We start from the raw sequence: 13,613 nt of genomic DNA on the forward strand, positions 1-13,613 counted from the left end.
CCTAATATCTAATGTGTGGCGAGCATACTGGCTCAGTAATGGTTGCCATTGCATCATACAGTGGGGTGCTGCACATTGGTGGTGGTTGAAATGGTACCCCTCTATGTAATGTGCTTTGAGTAGTGAGAAAGGTGCTATATAAACTTAACAAATTATTATTATTATTATCATCATTTCTTTAATTGCAGTTGTGTGGGTTCTGTGGCTCCTCATTGACCCTTTGCTTGACTAAGCACCATTTCATTCCACAAAGGGCTTTCCTTTGGCCACTGAAATGGTTTCCTAGGCAAAAAATCTTTAATGAAGAAAACTCAAACACAGCCCACCTTTGTATTCAGCAGGAGTCATTTAAAAACCAGGAACCCATTGAAGCTTCATGTCCATGGTTAGAAATGGAATCTGTTAAGGACTGAAATAAATTCAGGTTCTCTGTGGAACTCCATTTGGATGGTTCTTTCCAGAACTGAAAATGATTCCCCTGTGGCATCGCTCCAGGGCACCACTCTTGCACCTTTAGTTTTAAGTGTGTGTGGCAGGTTTGCCAGGTTATTGCCATAACACTTGGGTATTAATGGCATGCACAATTAACTTTGTTACTCGTAAACATACATGGAGTTTGTAACAAAAACACATTACAGCGTTGGCGTGGACTGGGGCTTGGCAGTGTTTGGGTGTTAAGCAGTGCATTGTGTTATAAAAGTATCATAAATATGTGCATAAGACACTGATGGCTTTTAAGGATGTAGCAGGATGCCATTGCATAACTAACTGTGCCACAGGGAATCAGAACAGAGTCAGGTTTACTTTTATTTTTATTTTTCGCATTACCATAACAAGCTTTATATTTGACTCTTTTTTCCTTTGGGAGGGATGGGGTAACACATCAAGATCTCTGACAAAGTTTAAAGTTTAAGTATGAGGGTCCTAATCACGTAATTCTGTGTTTCATCCATCCATCAATTATCCAACCCGCTATATCCTAACTACTGGGTCACGGGGGTCTGCTGGAGCAAATCCCGGCCAACACAGGGCACAAGGCAGGAAACAAACCCTGGGCAGGGTGCCAGCCCACCACAGTAATTCTGTGTTTGGTGTCATCTAATTCTAACGTGGACTTATCACCTCTACAGCTGGTAAAGCACGTTGGAAAAGGAACCTAAATCGCAGTTTTATTAGGCGTCTTATAATGCAGTTCTACTCTACATTAGTGTTTTAATATGATAAAGCATACGGACAGATACATCAAGTAAAGTTAAAAAGTGTTTTTTCATAATGAGACCTGCACAACACTCTTGAAAATGACAGTCCTGTAATGGCACTTTACTGGCTTGTGTGTTTCCATTGCTTGACAAAGCACCTTTTCATTCTGGGACAGGTTCTCTGCATATGAAGTCGGTTCTTTGGGCTTTGAAAAACTAACTAACCCTAATTTAAAAAAAAAACAAAATCTTTAATATTTGGTCGGCTACCTAGCAGGACACAAACAGATTAAGAAAACCTGAGCTTAGCCCCTGTGTCATTGTATACGGCAAAAATCAGGAGCCCACTGGTACTTCACAAATCTGTTACCATTATATTCATGGTTATTTACTGTATCAGAGATCTAAATAAATAAAGGGTCTTCCGGAACCTTCATGTGGATGGTTCTTTTGGGAACCAGAAATGTTTCCCCTATGGCATCACTCTGAAGAATCACTTTGGCACCTTCATTTATAGATCAGGAGCAATGCTAGCTTCAGCACTTATTAAAGTCTTAACCCCCTGTGGTTGACAGATCCCCTTGGAATCTCACAGGGTCAAGTAGCATTTGTTCTGCCTTTGGAGTTTTAAAGTCGTTGATCGTCAAGCATTAACAGAATGTCAGAATGGGAGGAATCTGGGGTGGAGATTGAGAACACCGGGGTGGGGGGTGGGGACGGAGTTGACGGAGGGGGTGGGGGGGGGGGGAATGGGTGTAGCAAGTCTTTTGGCAAACAGAATAGGTCCCTCTGTTGCATCAATCTGAAGGACCACTCAGGCCACTTTCTGGCCCTTCATTGGGAAGCACACATTACAAAACTATCCAAAGCGTTTTATTCCGTTTTTAAAATGTTGAAAAGTTATTGTGTTTTTCTAAATACGGAGGATTCTGAGAAATTAATTCATGCATTTACAGTATTTCTAGTAGGGTGGACTGTAGTGCGGTGTTCGCTGGTCATTTACATCATTCTTTATGTAGCTTTCAGTTCATTCAAAATGTTGCGTTCAGGAATTAGTGCAAAAACTAGAATGTACAAACACATAACTCCATTTCTTAAGTCCTTACACTACAAAAACTGCAAAGTACAAACACATAACTCCATTTCTTAAGTCCTTACACTACAAAAACTATAAAGTACAAACACATAACTCCATTTCTTAAGTCCTTACACTACAAAAACTAGAAAGTACAAACACATAACTCCATTTCTTAAGTCCTTACACTGGCTCCCAGTTAAAGTTAGGACAGATTTCAAAGTCCTCCTTTTCACATATAAAGCTTTAAATGGCTGAGGCCCTGCTTACTTATCTGAACTTATTATTACATACAAACCTGAGCGCATGTTAAGATCTCAAGATGCACACCTGCTTAAGATTCCAAGGATTAATAAAGTAACAGTGGGAGGTCGAGCTTTTAGTTTCAGCGTCCCAAAGCTTTGGAATGGTCTGTCTGCTACTATGAGTGCTGCCCCTTCAGTCTCAGTTGGCAGTGTATTCTAACACCACTTCTCTTCCTCTCTCTGCAGACCGGATGATCGACAACCTCATAATCTCTGACTTCTCTTCCAGCCTCCATCCACCTGGACCCACCTCTACCTGCCTGGCCTGTATTTAACCACAAGTGTCACCATCTTTGATAGTCTAATTTCACACTCGTGTCCTCAGAAACATTCCTTTTTGTGAAAATCTTTATTATTTTTGCCTTTACAATATATTAAACCTTATCTTTTGCTCTCTTTTGCAGGTGCTAAGGAGAAGAGTTGGCACACAAACTCAAATCCTGTGCAATAAACCAGAATGGATATGTTTATCAGAAAGCGGCTCCTTACTTTAAGTGCCTGCGTTACATCCGCTGTTGAAAGGTAAACTTAGTAAAACAACAATACACCAGAACAAAGACAACTGTGCAAAACTTGTACTGCTCATCTGTCTCTTTCAATGTTGCATTCCACTGTAGTCCTTGTATTACTACTCTATGAGCAGCCATGCTGGCTCAGAGGATACGATGAGAGCAGGAAGGAGTCATGTAGAAGTAAAAGATGTCATTGTCTTCAACAAAGTCAGACGGAGTGTTCTGTGTTCAAGGTCTTGGCCTTATCAACAAGAAAGTTCTTCTAAGAAAGATGACTGTAGGTCGGCCCACGGACCACCTGGCAAATGCTCATGGGCCGGACCACACATACAGTAAGTGGCTCCGATAATGGATGGATAAATCGATAAGATGAGTCCTACATCCCGGGCAGATCCCACCTTGTGTCCCGGTAAGGAAAGATGTCAAAGGTACATTAGACATGCACAATAGTTGGGGCTGGGTCTTCTACGTTTCTCTTACTACACCACCATGCTGCTAATCAGGGCCGGATTTTCCTATAGGCTAACTAGGCTTCAGCCTAGGGCCTCAAGATCAAGAGGGGCCTACATTCAAATTGTTAGCAAAATTTTATTATCTCTCATGTAATTTACAAACTTAAAAATGGAAGGTGAAAGGGCCTCATAAGTGGAATAGCCTAGGGCCTCTTTTCATATAAATCCGGTCCTGCTGCTAATGTATGCAAATGATAGATATAAAACGCACTATATGATAGATAGATAGATAGATAGATATATAGATAGATAGATAGATAGATAGATAGATAGATAGATAGATAGATAGATATGAAAGGCACTATATAATAGATAGATAGATATGAAAGGCACAATATAATAGATAGATAGATAGATAGATATGAAAGGCTCTATATAATAGATAGATAGATAGATATAAAAGGCACTATTTAATAGATAGATAGATAGATAGATAGATAGATAGATAGATAGATAGATAGATAGATAGATAGATAGATAGATAGATAGATAGATAGATAGATAGATAGATATGAAAGGCACTATATAATAGATAGATAGATAGAAAGAAAGAAAGAAATTTGGCTTTATACATAAGCTCTTTAAATAAATAAATACATTTACACACTTACTTTGGTCCGAACACACACTGGATGACTATAAAGCAAGAAAAAAAAAAAAGAAAAACCTCTGACTTGTGCCTATGAGGCATTATGCAGGTATATATTGTTGGTATAAAGGAGCCGCCATCGTGTTTCTTGGCACCCTTCTGCTGAATAATTCATTGGCAGAAAGTCCTCAGTGTTGCTGTGTCAGAGAGAGGATGTGCAGCTTTGTTCATAATGGCATTCAGTTTTGTTTTCATTCTTTCCTTCTCTACAACCTCCAGGAGGGTCCAGAATGTGTCCCATCACTGAGCCTGCCCTTTTCATTAGCTTGTTGATTCGCTGGTCCCCTATTGAAGTCATGTTGCCAGCCCGGCACACCACAGTGGCCATCATAGAGTTTTTGACAATGGGAAAGATGTCACTTCCTATAATAAAGGAACACAGTCTCCTAAAGAATAGCAAACAGCCTGGTCTGCCCTTTCTTATAATTCCTCTGTGTCCTGTGACCAGTCCAACCTTTCATTGATGTGGACCCCCAAGTACTTGTAGGAATGGACCAGCTCTACATTCGCTACTTGAATAGTGACCTGACACAATGGCTGTTTGGTGTGGCAAAAGTCAATAAGCAGTTCCTTGATTTTGTTAGTTTTAAGATGCAGACCATTCTCTTTATACCAAAAGACAAACTTCTCCCACTGACTCCTCTCCTCTGTGTCATCCCCTTCACCAATACAATACATCAAGCCACTGATGGTGCTAGAAAACGGAGGAAGGGATTTGTTTAGTTTTAACGTAAGTTTTCATGTAAACCCATTTAAAAGATGCTTGTTGCTTTAGCAACGCATTTGAAGTCCATATTACATTTGCAGTCCTGTTTTAATTTGCCTTTGCCTTCTCTGTGTCTCCTATTCGATGCCAGTTTGAGGATTGGTATTTTCATATTTTTGTTGGATTATTATCTTCTTTCTGTAATTTCTGCCCTCACCACAATGTTTCACAGGTCGGTGCCAATACATATTGCATGGCAGATATTCTGCTGATACCATTTTATAAAAATGTGTTAATTTCTGGAGTCTGCTTCGATGTCTGTCAAGTCTCATAAGTTTGCACCAAACAGAAGCGTTCAGACCAGCCTGTTTTTAATGCCAGTTTTGTGTTTTATTTTTTTAAAGCTAATTTTCGCTTATTACTTTATACAGTAAGTCAGTCAGTCATCATCCAACCTGTTATTTCCTAACACAGGGTCATGGGGGTCTGCTGGAGCCAATCCCAGCCAACACAGGGCGCAAGGCAGGAACAAATCCCCGGGAAGGGCGTCAGCCCACTGCAGTTATTTTATACAATTTTTTCAAAAGTAAAATATGTAGAAAGCGCTATACACTGAAAAAAGTATAACATTGATGTTGTTCATTCAACATAAATTTTCTCTTTCAAGCAACTTAAGATTAGTCATTTAGTGTTGCAGCTTGAAATATTTGCTTTCAGAGCTCAATCAAAGTAAAAAAATTTGTTTGTACCAAATTAAATTATGGTGGAGGGAATAAACGTAAAAATCCTATTTCAGTTAACTTAATATTTTAGGTTGTTCATGTGCTGTGTTTGAGGCGCCGTTTATATATTCTTTCGTCGAACTTTCCAGTTTGATGGCTTTCCAACTGCCAAAAAAGAAGAACAACTTAAAAAATAGATTTACTTCAGTAACAAAACAAGTGAATTGCACCCAATCACTCTAAATGATTTGCCTCAACTTAAAAATTGTGGGATCAATAAGCTAAAAAGAATTATATTGATTCAGATTAAAAATATTAAGTGTGAATCATCACATTTTTTTTCAGTGTATAAACGCAAAGTGTTATTACTATTATTATGTATTTATTTTTGTTTGTTGTTAAGAGAATGCACTGCATAGCGAAGCCTGTATAGCAATACTGTGTATTAAGAGTGTAAATCGTCTCATGCCTGGCAAGGAGAAATCTCGGATGCGGGGGTTGTCGGTTAAAGGAAGGCATTATTTGAAACGAGTTATGGTGTATGAGGAGACTCCTCGCCGGGCCGTGGTCTGAAGTTGGGGTCCATAAGAGCTGTGAGGTGGTGTAAGGACACGTTCTACTCCTGTCACACCTTTATTCGGCTTCAAGTGACGTGATCCCCTATTTGCGCACACACCTGTGTCTGGTGGGACGGATGTGGCTGCGCTATGAAAATGAGGCTCGGCTGCACACTTCCTTTGGCTCGGATACTGCGGCCGAAAACAAATCAACAGCTGAACTGGTGGACGACCTTTGATGCAAACCTCTGATAAAGAGGAGGGCTTCGCGTGTCTCAGACCCCTGATCCGATTTCACGCCGCATACGCGGACAGAATGTTCTTCTTCTCCTCCTAAACGACCTGTTGTTGTACCTTCTGGCAATTTTCCTATTTTTTATTGATACAAAGCTATATGCACTTATTAGCTTTAAGATTTTTACATTGAAGTGTAAAAAAAAACCGTCAACTTTATTCTAAACACTCAGAACAGAAATAAAGCATTTGTAGTGAGCGTAAAGCGGGGAAAAAAGGGTCACACCCGGCAGCGCTTCAGCCTCACCATTGCTGAGCAGAGTTTGTGTAAAATACCGGGGTTCAATCTACAAATGCTGTTTATTCTTTAAAAAATACACTTATTTTCTCAAGCATTTTCATTGAAATAATGTTTATTTTTTACCCAAAAAATTCTCAGGTTAGTGATGTGTTCCTGCTATGCTCTAAGCTAAAATGAAAACAGCAGTTTCAGAAAATTGGTACGTCTTTTTAAAGAATATTTCACACTGAGTGCGCATTATATTTTTTATTTAATCCAGTACAGTGTGTGGGTGTAAATGCCAGAGTGTGCCCGCTTGGCCTCTACGGTGGCGTGATGCCCGTGTCAGTCCTTGCCTTGGGCTCCGACCGGAGTTAAAGAGTGGGCCTGCCGGCTCCCCCACAACGGATGCACGATGTCAATAAAATAAAACTCAAATAACGGGTATTCTTCGACATCTTTTTAGAGGTAAACTAAGTATAAATATGTTCATAATCAGAGAATACGTCGTACGGTGACAAATCAATCGCGCTGCTACCAAATTGTACATTATTTAAAATTAAAGTGCCAGGGTTGTTTGTTCTTCACAGCTACAGTATGCCTGCAGTTTTCCGCAAACAAAGTGACATTGCGTCAGTGTAAGGCCAATGTGGGCGAACATATTGGCTCTATGTGGGCAGCCAAGTGGGATTTGCATATCAAGGGGAAACGCTTGTCCCAAATAAACTGTCCCAGTGTGGACAGTCAGGGAGCCCAAATTTGGCCATGAGCCTGAACGAGTCCATACCTTACCTATCCATCCATCCGTATTCTACAGCATATGCTTATCCAGGGTATGTGTGTATGTGGGGCACCTGAAGCTTATCCCTGCAAACAATGAGCGCAGACAGCAATCCCTGGACAGGACGCCAGCACATTACAGAGTGAACACACTCACACTGACACAGCACTGGGCCAGTATAGCATCAACAGTCCACCTAACCTTCACGATTTTGCATTTTGGGAGAAAACAAAGTCAATGGTCTCACAGTCTTAAAAGAATTAAGCATTATGTACGCAAGTGTCACCTGTGAACGAGCTGCACAAATGCGCGTTCTCGCGGGTTTCCTCGCTGCGGTCGGAGGTTTTGCAAAGGTGAATAACTTTTTTTTAAAGAGAACAGAATTTGAAGGGCGTGGTCTAGTATTTATTTCTACTGTACAAGCCCTGATCGTGAAACGTCACTGATTTTGAGGTTTGATTGACGTTTTTGCCAGGATGGGGGACTGACTTTACCCCGAGAAAATCCCACGCAGACACAAAAATGATTCATTCCTCACGTTATTCTGGCAGAAAGGCTGCAACTAAATGTAGAATTCGTTGCTTTATTTTAGTAGTATTGCTTGTTATGGCTTTGTGGTTTTGGAGTATTTTTAGTATAAAATAAGTACGGGCTGGCTTTTGATGTTGGTGTTTAATGTCACCATCAGCTGCTTAATAGCCAGTGATTATAAATGAAATTGTGCCTTTGCATTGTGTAAAGGAAAACCGAGTGGGGTGGAATGCTTCCGTGACGGGACCCACTAAACCCCCCTAAGCGCATCAGCTGTAAGAGGAAGCGAAGCGCGGCCGCGGGACTTCAAATGCGGCAGAGTCAGTGGCTGCGTCCCTCTGTCGCCCTCTACAGGGAATGCGAGACAGCGACACAACGCTTCTACGGCTAAATATCCAGTTTAGGAGCCATACATCAAGTTTAGTTTGTTTGCAGTTTAATTCATAATGGAATTCTGGTGCCGCAGTTCTTCGTGATACCGTTTAAATGAATTGGGATGAAATTAGAGGAGACCATTCATTCCATCAAGCTAGTTTTTTTAATTTTTTTTATTTTTTTTTTTTATTTTATTTTTTTTAATATTTTAATTTTATTAATTCTCATTGTAATCATTCCATACAAACAGATCAGTTTATAACCCAACAAATTTGAAGACTAATCAAACCCCACCCCTGAGAAGGAGAGCTTAGCTAAAGGAAAATTACTTTAGGCTTTTTAATAAGGCAACATTAAACAAAAGAAAAGCAGAAGTAAATATCTATGTAAATAAGAGATGGAGAAGGGAGTTAAATGCAATAATAGTTATTTCTCTTATTCTAAAATAATATTGATTAAATCCTGCCATGTTTTGAAAAAATGTTGTACAGATCCTCTAACTGAAAATTTGATTTTTTCCAATTTCAAATAATATAAAACATCGGTTTCCCACTGACTTATAAGAGGAGAATTAGGATTCTTCCAATTTAACAAAATAAGTCTGCGTGCCAAAAGTGTAGTGAATGCAATCACCGTTTGCTTGTCCTTCTCCAATTCAAGTCCATCTGGAAGAACACCAAACACAGCTGTTAATGGGTTAGGAGGGATTGTGATACCAAGGCTGTCTGAGAGGCACTTAAAAATTTTTGTCCAAAATGATGTTAGTTTGGTGCAGGCCCAGAACATGTGACCCAGTGAGGCAGGAGCTTGGTTGCAGCGCTCGCAGGTTGGATCCTGCCCTGGAAACATTTTGGACAGTTTTAAGCGAGACAGATGAGCTCGATATATAATTTTTAGTTGAATAATTCTATGCTTTGCGCATATAGAACTCGAGTGAATTCTCTGCTTTGCTACCTTCCACTCCTTTTCTGATATATTGATTAAGAGATCTTCTTCCCAATGTCCTCTTGGATCTTTGAAAGGTAGGGACTCTAATAAGATTTTATATATTGCGGAAATAGTGTTTGTTTCCTCGAAATTGAGCAGTATTTTTTCCAGCATTGTGGAGGGTGCAAGGTGGGGGAAATCGGGCAATTTCTGTTTAACAAAATTTCTAATTTGAAGATAGTAAAAGAAATGTGTAGCTGGGAGGATGAATTTTGAACGTAATTGTTCAAAAGATGTAAATATGTTGTCTATATAAAGATCTCTGAGCATTTTAATCCCAAAACTTTTCCAGGTATTAAAAACTGGATATACTTGCGAAGGTTGAAAGAGGTGGTTCTCTTGCAGAGGTGCCACTGATAAAAGATTTTCCATCTTAAAATGCTTCCTAATTTGGTTCCATATTCTGAGTGAGTAAAGCACAATTGGGTAATTAGTATATTTGCGATAACTTTCATGTCCTCACAGGTGGCGCAGTGGTAGTGCTGCTGTTTTGCAGTAAGGAGACTGTGGAAGATTGTGGGTTCACTTCCTGGTTCCTCCCCTTTGAGTACTGAGAAAAGCGCTATATAAATGTAATGAATTATTATTTTTATTTATTGGAGAGCAGAGCAGGGAATATAAAGAAGAACTACAGGATTTTACTTCTATTGCGGACCAAGCCTGTGTATGTGCATTTATTTGTGTCCAGGTTTTTATGGCTTGTATGTTTGCTGCCCAGTAATAAAACTGAAAATTAGGTAAAGCCATGCCACCTTCTGCCTGAGGTCTTTGTAGGGTCGCTCTTCGGATACGTAGGTGTTTTGAGTTCCAAATGAATGAGGTTATTATTGAATCTAACTGTTTAAAAAACGATTTATTGATATATATTGAAATGTTTTGAAATAAAAAGAGAAGTTTAGGAAGGATATTCATCTTAACAATGTTAATTCTTCCGGCTAGAGTGAGATGAAGGGTTGACCATCTATGCAAGTCTTGCTTAATTTTTTCCATACAGACGCCAAACTTTTGTTGATAAAGAGCTTTATGTTTACTTGTGATATTTACCCCTAGGTATTTAAACTGATCTGCTATGGTAAAAGGTAGGGTGTCTAATCTAATATTATATGCTTGTGAATTCACTGGAAAGAGTATACTTTTATTCAGATTAATTCTAAGACCAGATATCTTTTGAAATTCTGTTAGTGCTGTTAAAACAGCGGGGACAGTGTTTTCTGGGTCTGATATATATAAGACCATATCATCTGCATATAGAGAAATTTTCTGTTCCAGTCCTTCTCTGACAATCCCCTTTATCTGATAAGAATTTCGGCAGTGAACCGCCAGTGGTTCAATAGCGATTGCAAACAACAGTGGCGACAAGGGACATCCTTGTCTGGTACCACGTTCTAGTTTAAAGTAGTCTGAGCAAATGTTATTAATACAAACTGAAGCTTCTGGATTGGTATACAGTAGTTTGATCCAAGCACAAATATTCGGGCCAAACCCAAATTTCTCCAATGCAGTGAAAAGGTAATTCCATTCGATCATGTCAAATGCCTTTTCTGCGTCTAATGATAGTAATATCTCTGGGGTGTTTGATTTTGCTGGTGAATATATAACATTAAACAAGCGTCGGAGATTTGAAGATAGGTGTCGGCCTTTAATAAATCCAGTTTGATCTTGTGATATTACCGAGGGCAGCACTTTCTCCATCCTTCTAGCTAGGATTTTTGAGAGTATCTTAACATCATTATTCAGGAGTGAAATTGGTCTATATGATGCACATTGTAACAAGTCCTTATTTTGTTTAGGAAAGACGGTGATTAATGCTTGTCGAAATGTTTGAGGTAGTATTTGGTTGTCTCTAGCTTCTGTAAATGTTGCCAATAAGAGTGGAGCTAGCTGAGTGGAGAATTTCTTATAAAACTCTACGGGGTAACCATCAGGGCCTGATGATTTCCCGCTTTGTAGTGACTTTATAGCGTCTAGTAATTCTGTTAGCGTTAGAGGTTAGTTTTTTTTTATTTTTTAATGGCTAAGAGCTAAGTATCTCATCCAGATTCTTCTTAAAGGTTGTCTTGTCTGTTTCAGCTCAATGTCGCAGTAGTTGGTTTTGGATTCCAACAACTCTTTTTGTTAAAGAAGGGCTTCCTGGCTTTAATCTTTTGCTGGGAGTTTGTCAGAAGTTCTCAATGGGATTAAGGTCTGGGGAGTGTCCTGGTCATGGACCCCAAATTTCAATGTTTTGTTCCCCGAGCCACTTAGTTCTCACTTTGGCCTTATGGCCCGGTGCTCCATCATGCTGGATTGTTTATGTTGGTCACCAAACTGTTCTCGGATGGTTTGGTTAAGTTGCTCTCTGAGGATGTTTTGGTCCCATTCTTTATTTACGGCTGTGTTCTTAGGCCAAACTGTGAGTGAGCCCACTGCCTTGGGTGACATGAGTGCTCTCAAGATGTTTTACTGTTGGTCATGACACAGGACTGATGGTAGCGCCGCTCACCTTTTCTTTTTTTCTGGTTGTCCCAGACAATCAGAAAGGGGATTCATCAGAGAAAAGGACTTTCCCCCAGCAGTCCTCAGCAGTCCAATCCCAGAATATCAGTCTGTTCCTGATGTTTTTCTTGGCTTCTTTGCTGACCTTCTTGATACCCACCAGGCCATCCTGCAAAAGTCTTTGCCTCACTCCCACCTGCCTGCTGCCATTCCTGAGCCAGCTCTGATCTGGTGGTGCCCGCAGCTGAAGCAACTTTAGGAGATGGTCCTGGTGCTTGCTGGACTTTGTTGGGTGCCCTGAAGCCTTCTTCACTGCTCTATTGTAACTCAATCAGTGTGACAGAGTGACCTCCAGCCTCGTCCTCGTCTCACCTGAGTTAACGTGAGGACCACTGAAGTGACATCAGCTTGTCCTTTGGTGGCAGGGCTGACATGCAGATGTTTTTTGGGATGAAGTTCATTTTCATGGCAAAGACAGACTTTGCAGTGAATTGCAATTCATCTGCTCAGTCTTCAGAACATTCTGGAGTCAAAGCAAATGGCCATCATAAAAACTGAGGTGGCAAACTTTATGAAAATTCATATTTGCGTCATTCTCAGAACTTTTGGCCATAACTGTATAAAAAAGGCCCGCTTCTTGTAAATTTCTGTTCAGTAAGTGCATATTCGTTTCTTCTCATTTATTATGTGTAATGTGTCATTTATTCCTTCTTATCAATTTTTGATTTGGTTTTTATTTTCTTGCTGCTTTTTCTTTGACATCTTCTAAAGCACGCTGAGCTGCGTTCTTCATGTGAACATGTCCCATAGAAGCCAATGTTGTTGTTCTTGCCGTTGTAGAATTCCACAAGTGAACGGCACTCAGTGCTACTTGAGATCCTCCCAGCACTTATGCAACGAGGTTTCTTCATCCCAGTCTGGGGGACCCTCTGCCCCTCATGGTTTGAAGTGTTCCCTGCCCCAAACACAACTCACGAGGAGCTCCGTAATGATGTTGGATTATCATATCGTTTAAGTTCTCCCGCGGATAAGCCAGGGCTTGATTTTACTGTATAATTTTCGGTACTTTATGATGTCAGTCATATAAGTCAAATGAGGAAAACTCGCGCTATTGGTCCAAGAGATTCAGATATGCTAACATCCACCTGAGAGAGTAACCACGGAGTACACGGCCTTTTTAGGCCATAGTGGTTTACTGGAGTAATGGAGTAGCATTAGTTTAGAATTCAAGTGTTTGACAGACCTTATCTAATGTTAAGCTGTGGATTACTTATCACCACCACAGAGACCTCAGGACCACTACTCGCTGTTAAAAGCCAGTAACGTTGGGCGACATAGGAAGTGCTCAGAGTGTTGTTACACTGAGGACACGTTTGTAAATGTCACCAACACACACAGGCGGCTCTCTTACTTACTAGTTAGTTAATGGCAGAACTGTGGAAAAGCAACTGCGACATCCAAACAGAGCAATCCACTGAGATGAACTTCAACAGTTGGTTCACTTGATTGGCAGCTAAATGTACTGATTTAGTGAATGCCGTATTGTCATCTGCTGTCACTTGAAGGACAAAATGTAGTTTAGATAAATAGTGATACATTCAAATGACATTTTTTAAAATATTTAATATTCAACTCTGACCCGGTATTTACTGCATCATGTTTATTAAGCATGTTCAGTAGTACATTATACACTCTTAAAAATAAAGTTGCTAG

The sequence above is a fragment of the Erpetoichthys calabaricus genome, chromosome 11 (assembly GCF_900747795.2).
Source record: "Erpetoichthys calabaricus chromosome 11, fErpCal1.3, whole genome shotgun sequence".
Taxonomy (NCBI): Eukaryota; Metazoa; Chordata; class Cladistia; order Polypteriformes; family Polypteridae; genus Erpetoichthys; species Erpetoichthys calabaricus.